At 35.7% G+C, this 12,510-nt stretch overlaps 1 protein-coding gene and 1 pseudogene across 3 annotated transcripts in view; both read right to left on the bottom strand.

Annotated features, from left to right (window-relative positions):
• Dmd (dystrophin) overlaps positions 1 to 12,510 on the bottom strand; it is a 1,613,500-nt gene that overhangs the window by 614,551 nt on the left and 986,439 nt on the right. The window lies entirely within an intron of this gene.
• Positions 1,802 to 1,950, bottom strand: LOC111816821 (annotated as a pseudogene).

Here is a 12,510-nt window from a genome sequence, read left to right as displayed (position 1 = left end):
TCATAAGATAGCTAAGATAATTGTACCACTAATTTCTATGAGTTCATTGAAAGGAATAGTGCTTATATCATTTGCTCAATTTTGCATGCCTGTATCTGGTAATGTGAGCAACTGCTTTGAAGATAACTATATGCAATATAACAACTATTATAATTTCCTATCATCTCGTTTTGAAATTCTGTATAATTTTTATTGTTTGCTTTATTTGTTTAAATTAAAAACACTGAATTTAATGTTGCCTCCTAAATGTAACTGATAATTTGGGCCTTAGAATAATCAACTAGGAAAACTGAGATCAATCAGTTCATAATTCATTCTTGTAGAAGGAAGGAATAGATATTTCCTGTACTAGAGCACATTACCTATCTTTTCTTCTACTTGGCTGTCGAAAAGCAGCTCAGTTTTCCCCTAAGATCATGTATGATTACCTATACTATTATAGTGCTGGTGAAGTCCCCAGTTGTTTGACATTTTTGGAAATCACAACAACACTAGTAGATCAAAATACTTTTGAAATTCTACACAGCTTCTAATTGTATCAAACTTTGTTCATTGAAGTATACAGGTCCTGGAAGGTACAGATTTTTAAAATTATTTATTTATTTATTTTTTGTGAAACCGGGGATTGAACTGAGGCCCTTGCACTTGTCAGGCAAGTGCTTATTCTACTGAGCTGTCTCCTTGCCCCCTGGTACAGATTTTTTCCACACATTCAAATCAGTAAGTTTACTACTGTTTCCTATATTATCAAGCTAAAGATATATTTCCTATAGATTTAGTAGTTTCTTAGTTTGTACCTGACAAAGTACACACACACACACACACACACACACACATATGCACACACACACAAAAGCAAGGAATGTTGAAAAAGATAAGTAGGTAGGGAGCACATAGGAAAGTTGTACTTGCCATTCATATGTTATTTGTTTAGGCAAGTAAGTCATTCTAAATTCATTTCATAAGACAATGCGAAAGAACAACAGGCATGACTACAACTGACAAAAAATCATAAACAGTAACAAAATAATAAGGAGATAAAGATGAGAGAGGTAGGGACATGGAATTATGACTATTTCTCAGTTTATCTGGAAGCTACTGTTGTGAAAGTCTACAAAATTAATTGATTGAATTTTCATACATCTTAATTATTATTCTTTAATACTTCCCAAATTAAGTACAGATTGTACGATGCTAAAATCAACATAATAAAGATGTTTGCTTTGCAAGGAAAAATAGAAGTTCTATGTCAGAATGAACATAAATTGGTATTTGGAGCTTGGAATAGTCACAGAATCTCTGTGCCTTTGTATCACTTTCTAAGTTATAGACATTTCAATATTGAAGCAAGTAAGCAACACAGAATTAGATAAGGTTGACTCCAACCTATAAAATGTTATGTTTATTTGGAATATAGATTAGTTAGAGAGAAGTCTCACTTCCCACTTGTTAGATGACAAGCAGAGCATACACCAGCAAAAAAACTCAGCCCTGGCAAGCTAGCCTCCTCTATTAGTGAAGGGTTTGTAGTTAAGTATGAGTTGAGGTCACTGACTTACTAAGGACTCTAAATGATCCTGTTAGACTTCAGAGTTTCAACAGGTTTTCAGTTTTATTGAAGAGTTTTAGTCTATTCTCAGAACAGACCAGATCTATCCATCATGAATGGTTTCCAAATGAGATTGGTTGGCTAGAGCTATTCACCATGGGGAGCATATTCTCATACACCAACTGACTGGATGTTTCTCTGGAATTGCCTACCTGCCAGAATAAGATTTTCTGTCACAAGAAGCAACCTAAGAATTGGGCTAAAAGTAATCAATAGGGTGTGAATTATATGTTTTATGTGTGGCAGAAAGGCACAACTATGACTTAGTCCTATGCTATTAAAATGTTGATGTGTAAGAACATATACTACACTTGATCTTAGCCAAAAGGCCGAGAAGCGATTAATATGCTGAGCTGTAAAAGGCTCAAGTCAGCAACTTCAGACAATCGCTAGATGTGCTGGTAACTCACTACTATTGTGGACTATTTGACTATATTCAGTTATTTTGCTGAACTCAAGTACCTGTAATCTTTGAACTGGCATCAAATATGAAAAAGTCCTCTAAAGACTTCTCCAAATACAACTTCACTAACAACAACAGAACACACATTTGACAAAGCAAAACAAAAAAGGGGGATATAAATAAAGGACCATTTTGCAGTGGAAAAAAATATATATGTATATACAAAATAGTTGGGATACATATACAGCTACCTTCTATTAGTGCAATGAGAAGAAAGTTTTGTATTAATATTGTTTAGACAAGATATCATGTCTGCATCTTGTCCTCTGAATAACGACTATGAAGACAACAATATGCAATGCATTAATTATTGTAACTGTCCTACTAATCTGTTTTAAAACTATTTCATTGCTATTTTTCTCATTAAAATGAATAAAAAATAAAATAAAGTAAAATGTTGACATGGATAGAATATCAAGGAGGGTTAATGGAATTTGTTTCAGGAAGAAAAAACTTATTAGCAGATTCTAGCAATTATAACAGACTCTATTGTTTATCACTGTTATTTATAGCTATCTAATTATATAGAAACTATAGTTATTTATAGTTTCTCTTACTGAAAGTATCCCAAATTATCTCCATCAATTCTAAACAGCTTCCCTTCTGCCCTCTATGTGTAAAAGAATGATCCAATACTAATTAAATACGTTGAGTTGAAGAATTAATGTTTTCTTTTCCCCCTCCTCCTATCTATGTATCTTTGTTGTTTATGTGTTTGTTTCTTTTTTTGAGACAGGGTCTTGCTATGCAGTTCAGGCTAGTCTTGAACCCACTATGTAACCCAGGCAGGCTTCAAACTCATGGCAATCCTCATACATCAGCCTCCCAATGCTGGGATTATAGGCATGCACTACCACACGGAGAACAATCTATGTAGCTTCCTCGAAAACATTTCCTACATTCTAACACAATGTGAGGTGAAAATGACAGTTCCAAAAGAAGAGTATAAAAATGTCCGAGTAGAGTCAAATGTCAAATAGCACTTTGGGTAATATGGCAAATTTGTAGGCTTGTACTTGTTTTGTTTTGGGTTTTTTTGGTACTGGGGATCAAACCCAGTACTCTTTACTTGCCAGGCAGTTGTTTATGTCACTGAACTCTATCCCCAGCTGTAGGCTTATGAATGAGTGAAAAGCTGAGCTCAGGGCATTAAAAAATACTACTCAGGTAACACTGAGATGGGGAATATACTGTTTCTCTTCCAAGAACCTATTCCATAGCTGGTGAGACTACTGATTGCTACCAAATCACAACTGCCTGCCAGGAGAAAATTTCACTCTCTAAGTTATGCACCTCCCCTAAGAACCTGCTGATCACTCAGTTCATTTTAGTCTGGTGTCTCTCTTCTGTTCAATCTTTCTTCTCTTATACCCTCCCACACTCATTTCATGGGAAAAAAGCCTTTAAAAACCTTTGACTAACTATCTTACAATCTGTTTCTAAGAGGTCCAGTCTAAGTCAGTTGGTTTTCATTTTGGTTTACTTCTCTTTTGAACTGAAGTATAGTACCTTACATTTATATCTCATTTTGCAACATTCTGAGTCCAATTTAATGAAAACTTTTTGGCTCCTGACAGTCTTCTTTATTTTATTAGTTATTTCTCCCTGCTTAGTGTCATTGGCAAATTTGATAAGAATGTTATCTATACCTTCATCAAAGCTACTGATAAAGATATTGGAGAGGATAAAGCTGAAATTAGGTTGCTGTGAAGAGCTGCCAGAAATTTCCTTGTAAGGTAATATGTGTCCATTACATGGTAGTACAGGAAGCACAGGCCTCAGGGTGACAGCTTTGAGTTGGAACACCAGATTCGTGTAAGGATAGGTCAATTGTTTGATTCACAACTAAAGACAGTAGAGTCTTTCTAGCATTTCTACTTCAATATGAAACAGGTCCTTGTAAATGCAAATAATTATTAGTTCTCTATTATTTACTTGAAATATCTCAGGATGAAAGTTGTATTTGGTTATCCTAAGGGAATTTGTTCCATTTAAATATTATTTTAAAAGGAGTGTGACAAAGTTGAAGTTAAATAACTAAAACAATTTCACTAGATCTATAACACTTGCAACATAGAGTAACAAAAACCTTCAAGAATTGTATGAGTAACTCTGTGTTCATAATGGAGGTTACAGTCTTCAAAGGTGTTTGAATAGATCCATCCTACTTGTTGTAAATGCTCTGTGGCATGAAAATCCTGACTAGACATGGAATGATGTAATGAGCATCATAATTAGAGAGTTGATGAAGCTAAGTACAATGCTGAATACCAGAAGATATTTAAAACACACAAACACTGCTTTGAATGGAGAACTGATTTCCCAGTTAATTGAAATAGTTTTCATCTCTTTGAATGAATACTGATGACAGACAGAAGGGCCATAGCATAAAATGTTGGCTGGAGCCATGAGGGTATTTTTTTGATTCATTGTTTAGTAAGCCACCATGTATTTCAAGGAATTATTTTCTCCCTCCTTTTTCATTGAAAGTATCTGCACATTTCTTTTTTTTAAATAAAATTGTGCTAAGCATTTTTCAAAGAACAATGAAATCTAAAAGTATTTTCAATTGTTAATAACATGAAAATACATAAAAGAAAAATAGTCAAAAACTATTCACAAAAATATGATCAAAGGAAATGCTAAAAATATTAAGAGCAATTATTTCTTGATTTGTGACATTTTTTACAATAAGTGTCACTTCATTCTAGGGAGAAAAGCTATTTCAAGCTATAGGAGAAACTAAATGGTGACCAATAGGAGATACAATGTAAACCCCAAACTGCAAAACTTGGGTTCTGATACAAGGTAAGTGGTATGGTAGTTCACAAACATCAGAGAAACACAAAGTGGTTGACAGCTCTATAAACATGTGGCTGCCATCTCCAGGTTGAGATGTAGGTATTGGCTGCTGGGAGTTCAGACATGGCTGGTCTCAAGAATAAGAAAATCCACTCTATAACACAAAGAAGTCAGGATTGGCATAAGTTTTCCTGCCTGGTGAAAGGGGCAGAGCAAAAACACAAATTATCTGTTCCTGACCAATGTCTAAGACTGCTTAAATCACTTTAATGTTTTGTGGGCTAGGGTATAAATGGAAAGATGAAATTTTCATAATCCTCACTAACACCTATATATCCTGCATGTTTTCAGCACAGTACTTGAATTAGTGATTTATACATAGAAAACAAATTAGTATTTTGCTTTGAATAAAACCATGAAATTATCAAATTAGAAGACTATTGGAATCACACAGATACAAATTAAGTTAAATGATGATTATATTCATTTATCAAAATAACTCTGCTTTCAACAATAAACACTAATTTAATTCTATAGTGAATATCCCTTAAAAGTTTCATGAGAATGATGCAGATGCACAGAAAATGAAAATTATAAACATAATTAAAAAGTAATATAATGGATGCTGTTGCTAGCATTAATGGTTCCATTAAACCAAGTAAGGGAAACTTCTCTCATTTATTTTAATTTTAGGTACCATAACACTGAATTTATCAATGAATAAAAGTCCATTGGTGTCCTATAATTTTCCATTAGGGATTCTTGTAAGTTTTTCTTTAATTGTAGAGTCTTTTCTCATCACCAAATCACAAGTAGGGGCATTTTAAAGCATATATTTTGTGCTCATAGAGTCCAATTCAGGATTACAGGACTGGGTAAGACTGAAATGGCTACTGGGCTACATCACAAGATAATTTTCCACATCAGTAAGTCACCAATGACATGGTTCCAAATCTCTCCCTTTGTGTGCAATCTCTGAAAGCTAGAAACATTCTAATTACTCTCACAGAGATGGCAGAAAATGAAGCAGACAGCTACTATCATGAAGCTTTTAGATCCATAGGGATCATGCCACTCCCTGGCCAGAGTCTCAAGGTTTCACATAGTAGGTTTTATAGGATCTTGTTGTAGGATGGTGAAGGTTCTTTATATTCTGTAATCAACTGAGAAGACTGGGTTTCAGCAGTATTCAAAATGCAAGTGTCTTGTAACACGCAATTCTTTCCTGAAGAGTCAGAAGAATTTCCTAGTAGTGCCAAAAGAAATTTACCTAAAGTTGTTAATGAATTGGGTTTTTAAACATACCAAAACCTTTTTTTTTCTTTTTGTGGTACCAGGGATTGAATTCAGGACTCTGCACTTGCCATGCAATCACTTATTCTACTGAGCTATTTCCCCGGCCCCCTAAACCTTTTAATACTATGGTGAATTAGAAGGTTTATTCTGCATAGGATGGACTAAAAATAAGTTGCATTAAATTTATAATGTTGAATTATTTTTGGATTATTTGTATCTTTAATATTTATGAATAAAATATGTTATAAATATATTATAAGTTACCTCCAAATTAATCATGGTTATATTTTAAACCTGGGTTCCATTAGCATAGCTTCAAGGCAGGAAACTCACATCTTTTTAATTTTTGGAAATAATCCAGGGACATTTAGTGAATAATATCTGATTGTTTTATCCAATTCATAAGCAGTTCCTGAGTACTATTGCTGAGCAAAAAGGTGTTGCTATAAAATAAATTAAAAGTCTGATGTTAATAAGAAATGATTCCCTTGTAATTCTAGAAATTGATTTCCAAAAATATTTTGAGAATTAATAGCATTCATGAACACAATGTTTAAGGGGCTTTTATGAAGTTCATGTGCCTGATCGTCTCCTAAATAAACAGACACAAGCAAATTTTAAGATGCCATTTATTTTTTCTCCCTGGAGAAAAAATACATTTTACTAATTTGTTTATACATGTGGAAAAATTAGGGTATGATTTTGGGACAATATCACATATTCAAATATTGTCCATCAAGCTTCAGAAGGGTAAAAAAAAGTGCTAGTAGCAAAGGGAAGCAAGAAGATTTATTTTAAGAAGCAGAATTCTGGGGCCAGTGTGAAAGTTAAAATAATAATGTATAAATGGCTGGGAGAACTAAGAAAAGAAGGTCACAATTCCCTAGTGAAAAAACGTTTTGGAGTCAGGTAACAAAAGGATGAAGAAAAAGGAATAGTTGAGAGCAAATTTTGAAGTGGAATTCACAAAATTTGGAAGCCAATTTTACCCATACCTCAGTAGGTTTGGAAAGAGAAAGAAAACATATGCAAGTTGAATAGCTAGACTACTATTACACAAGGCAAAACATAAGAAATCTAGCATTATTTTAGGGGCAGATTATCCATTCTACTCTAGAGATTTTGGAAGCTGTAATATATGTAATATATGTAGAAAGAGTGTATGGTAGATGAATGAAAATACAGTTCTAGAGATCAGGAAGAAGATATGTATAAGGTAAAGATAAAGAATCAGGAGTCTGAAAGGAAGTTGGAGCCCATAGACAAAGTCAAATGAAATGTGCAGAGAGAAAGCAGAGAGGGAATAAACAATAGACACTTAAGGCTGTGCAGAGGAAAAGGAAATTACAGTGATTATTGTTACATGTCCCAGATTTGTGTCTTACAATATTCCTCAGAATTTTAGATTTATGTCTCTACCTACATACTCCATATCCCCACCTGGATATATATTAGGAGTTCCCACATTTCATATGCTTATACATTCCTCCTAATTAATGTACCTTGATCTGGGGGAATTTACCATCTCAGTAAACAGGTATCATATGTTCCAGGTGCCAACGGTAAAAACTCTAGAATATTTCTTACCTTCTCTCTTTTTCTCACATTCAAATTCAATCCATATCAAACTTTTCCAGCTTTGTTTTCCAACTTTCAGGGTATCCAGCTGCTTCTCACTACTGTCACTTTTTCCATTCTGATCTCAACCACCATCATCTGTCTCTTGGCTATTTTATCACTACAGTATTTGATGGTCTTTCTACTTCCATTTAGGCAGTTATGACATAGGAGCCAGATAAGTCAAAATATGTCACTCCTCTGCTCAAAACTCTCCAGTGACTTTTCTAATTCAGAGTAAGAGGCAACATCCTTAGAAGGGCCTAAAAGACCCAATATGATTACATCCCTATGTTCTCTCTGGGTTCATCACCTATAACACTCCTGCTTACTCGATCCATTCTTGCCACCATGGCCTCCTTAACCTTACTCCAACATGACAAACATAGTCTTGCCTCAGGGATTTCCACTTAATAGGACCACACTGAACTGCTTTACTTTCAATTATCTATATAGCTTATTTTTTGAATTCAATTTTTGACTGATACTTCATAATTACACAACTTTAGGAGGTGTAGCGAGATATTTTCATTCATGTTCACAGTGGTAATGATTGGACTGAGGTTGTTACCATATCCATTACCTTGAACATATCCTTCATTCATGGTATATGTATTCAAAATTCTCTAAGCACTCCCATTCAACCACACACACACACACACACACACACACACACACACACACACAGAAACATAGATAGACATATACCTAACTCAATGCCTTTACTTCTTCTTTCCATTATCTTACACAAAATATATTTACTATTTTTATTTCGCACTGTCTTTTATCTTCTTCCCAGAATATAATTTCATGAGGATGGGAACGTTCACTACTTACCTAGTACTAAGAACTAATCCCTCCAGATCCAGTCCTAGCCCAGGCCCGGTGAGTGTGTGGGAGAGGTTTCTGCTACCCTTCGGCGGTGGTACCTGCTGGTTCCAGCACACGCGCAGCGCAGGTGAGACCCTCTTCCACCCCTCTATAATCTCACTGCCATCACTCCGCAGCACCCCCCCAACGCACCCGCCCAGTGAGAATTTCTGCTGCGTTCTGGGAACCCCCAGATAAAGTCCTAGCCCAGGCCCAGTGAGTGTGTAGGAGAGATTTCTGCTATCCTGCACCTGTGGGACCTGCCAGTCCAAGCCGAGGTGTAGCGTGGATGACACCCTCTCCCACACACTTGGGACCCCCATCACCACTCTGCAGCACCCCCCACCCAGGCCGCCAAGTGAGAATTTCTGCCACATTCTGGGGACCCATAGATCCAGTCCTAGCCCAGGCCCGGAGAGTGTGTGGGAGAGCTTCCTCTTCCCCCTACTCCAACTTGTCCCCTCCAGACTCAGCATACAGGCCTGGGGTAAAAACCTTCAGTGGCAATCCCTGCGGAGAGAGTACAGGACAAGGCCTCTCAGCTAGTTCAGGAGCAGAACACCTTGCCAGAGGACCAAAAAAGGATCACTCCCAAGGGCGGTAGCAGGAAGGAACTGAGCACAGCAGCCACACCCAAGCCAGGCACAGCAGGATAAATCCAAACTTTGTAGCTCTGCACCTGAATTTCAGTAGGTGGTAAGGTTAAAACTGCACCAAATCTCTACAACAAAGGTAAGAAGACAGTGCTGCACAAAATGACAATAAGAAGGAGCAAAATGCAATCTCAGACCCCAAGCCCATTGATAACAAGTGCAAAAGACACTAACATAAAACAAATTGGGAATAACCCAGCTGAAATCAATGAATCAAAGGCTTCTGAAATAAATAAACAACTGCAGAAAGGTATAGAGGAATTCTGACTGGAAATGAAAAAAAATCATTGAATTAATAGCATCTGTATAAAGAATCAAATGCAAAAACATATGGAGGAAACCCAATGCCCACCCAGGACAAGTTCAGAGGACACTAGCTCATCTGAAATGCATGAATTAATAGCGTTGATGGTAAATAAGCAACAGCAGAAAGTTATAGAGGAACTCAGAGTGGAATTCTTTTCTGAAATAAAAAGAAATTCCCTGAACTCACAGCATCTAAAGTAAAGAATCAAATACAGAAACATAGGGAGGAAACCCAATCTGAAAAAAACACTGCAGTAAAATAATAACTGCTTCAAAAGAAGACTTTGATAAAAAAAGAGGAGAATATAAAAATGATGGATTCCTTGAATGAGCAATACAGGAAAGAAATAGATCACAAGAAGCAGAGTCAAAGAGATATAGAGGAAATTAAAATCTGAATCACAAGCTTGCAAAACTGTTTAAGTGAAAGTGAAGACAGAGTTTCAGATCTTGAAGACGCTGGTGCAGCCAGTGAAAAGGTAAGAAAGGAACTCTTAAAAACAATTAGGATGCAGGAAAAATAATCCATCACCTGCAAGATGATGCAAAGATGAAAAATATGAGACTAATAGGCATCAGTGAGAAAGGAGTCAATACAAATGACATTAAAAAATATGGGTAGAAGTAATAGCAGAAAACTTCCCAAATATGAGGAAAAATCTGACATTCAGGAAACTGAAGCACACAAAACGCCAAGTAACCTCAACCCCATTAGAAACACACCGAGACAAATAATAGTCAAGATCTGAGAAATTCAGCTCAAGAATAATATACTGAAAGACACTAGAAAAAATAAGCAGATCACATTCAAAGGAAAACCCAGCAGAAATATGGCTGACTTCTCTTCACAAACCATAAAGGCAAGAAGACCATGGAGCAGAGTACTTCAAGTCCTCTATGAAAACAAATTCCATCCCAGACTACTATACCCTGAAAACTCTCTTTCAAGTTTGATGGAGAAGTGAAATACTTCCATGACAAAGAACAACTAAAGAATTTCATGGTGACAAAGCCAACCATATAAAGGCTCCAGAATGATGTTCTAGAGTGGAACGAAAATGATCAGGACTACACAAATGAGATCAGAAGCAACCAACTATATAGGACAATCAAATAAACACAGGAGAAAAAGAAGTAAAAGACAATAGGCAAATAACATGTCAATCTTGAGGCAATACCTCTCAATTCTAACCATCAATGTAAATGCTCTCAATTCATGAATTAAGAGAAATAGACTGGCACAGTGGATTAGGAAACAAAATGCAACAATATGCTTTATAGAAGAAACACATTTAACTCATAAAGACATTCATAGGCTGAAAGTCAAAGGAAGGAAAACAATACTACACGCACCAGGACCTCAGAAAAAAGCAGGGGTAGCCATCTTATTCTCACACAGTCTCAGCTTAAAATTAAGAATGACCAAGCAAAATAAAGAAGGCCATTATATACTGGTTAGGGGAAAAATTCAAGAGGAAGAGGTAACACTCATAAATATGTATGCACCAAACACGAGAGCACCCAAATATATAAAGCAAATCTTAGTGGACATGAAAAATCTAATATTCCATACCACAATCTTAATAGGAGACCTAAACACCCCCTTATTCCCAAAAGATAGGTCAACCAGACAAAAACTTATCAAAGAAATAACAGAACTGAACCAGAGCTTGAAACCAATGGACTTGGTGGACATATACAGAGTGTTCCACCCAAACAGAGCTGAATACATATTTTTCTCAGCTGCACATGGGTCATTTTCTAAAATAGACTTCGTACTGGTCCATAGATCATGCTTAAGTATAAGCAAGAAAAGAGAAATTATCCCAGGCGTATTATCAGACCACAGTACAATGAATCTGGAAATAATGAAAAAAGAAAACAGAACAACACCCTAAATGCAAGGAAATTAAATGACACCCTACTTAGCAACCAATGGGTCACAGATGAAATTAAACAAGAAATTCAACAATATCTACAATTCAAAGAAAATTCAAATACAACTTATTCAGAAATTATGTGATACAATGAAAGCAGTTCTCAGAGGGAAATTCATAGCTGTGAACTCACACATTAGGAAAATAGAACGGGAACAGATAAACATCCTAATGCTGCACGTTCAACAACTAGAAAAAGAAGAGCACACCAAACCCATAGACCACAGACTGGAAGTAATCATAAAGATTAGAGCAGAAATTAATGTAATTGAGATGAAGAAAACAGTTCAAAGAATTAACGAAACAAAAAGCTTGGTCTTTGAAAGATTAAATAAAATTTCTAAGCCCCTAGCTAACTTCATCAAAAAGAAGAAAGAAAAAATTCAAATACTAGCAATAAGGAATAAAAAGGGAGTAATTACCACAGACCCAGTGGAAATTCAGAAGATTATCAATAGCTACTTTTAAAATCTTTACTCTCACCGAATAGAAGACACAGATGAAATGGACAAAAAAGGTACAAATTACCAAAGCTGAGTCAATAAGATATAACCACTCTCAATAGCCCAATAACAGCCAGTTAAATACGAGCTGTAATAAAAAACCTACTGACAAAAAAGAGTCCAGGGCCAGATGGATTCACAGCTGAGATCTACAAGAAATGTACAGAAGATGTAATCCCTATGCTCCTCAAATTCTTCAATGAAATTGAAAAGGAAGCAATCCTCCCAAAATGATTCTAGGCATGTATTATACTGATACCAAAAACCAGGGAAAGACATGACTAAGAAAGAGAACTACAGGCCAATCTCCTTCAAGAACATAGATGCAAAAATCCTCAACAAAATTCTAGCAAATAGAATACAGCAAATCATCAAGAAGATCATACAACATGATTAGGTCGGATTCATCTCAGGGCAGCAAGAATAGTTCAATATTCAAAAATCTATAAATGTA

This window comes from Octodon degus, unplaced genomic scaffold (assembly GCF_000260255.1).
Source record: "Octodon degus isolate 3935 unplaced genomic scaffold, OctDeg1.0 scaffold00041, whole genome shotgun sequence".
Lineage (NCBI taxonomy): Eukaryota > Metazoa > Chordata > Mammalia > Rodentia > Octodontidae > Octodon > Octodon degus.
This window is presented reverse-complemented; position numbering and strand designations above follow the sequence as displayed.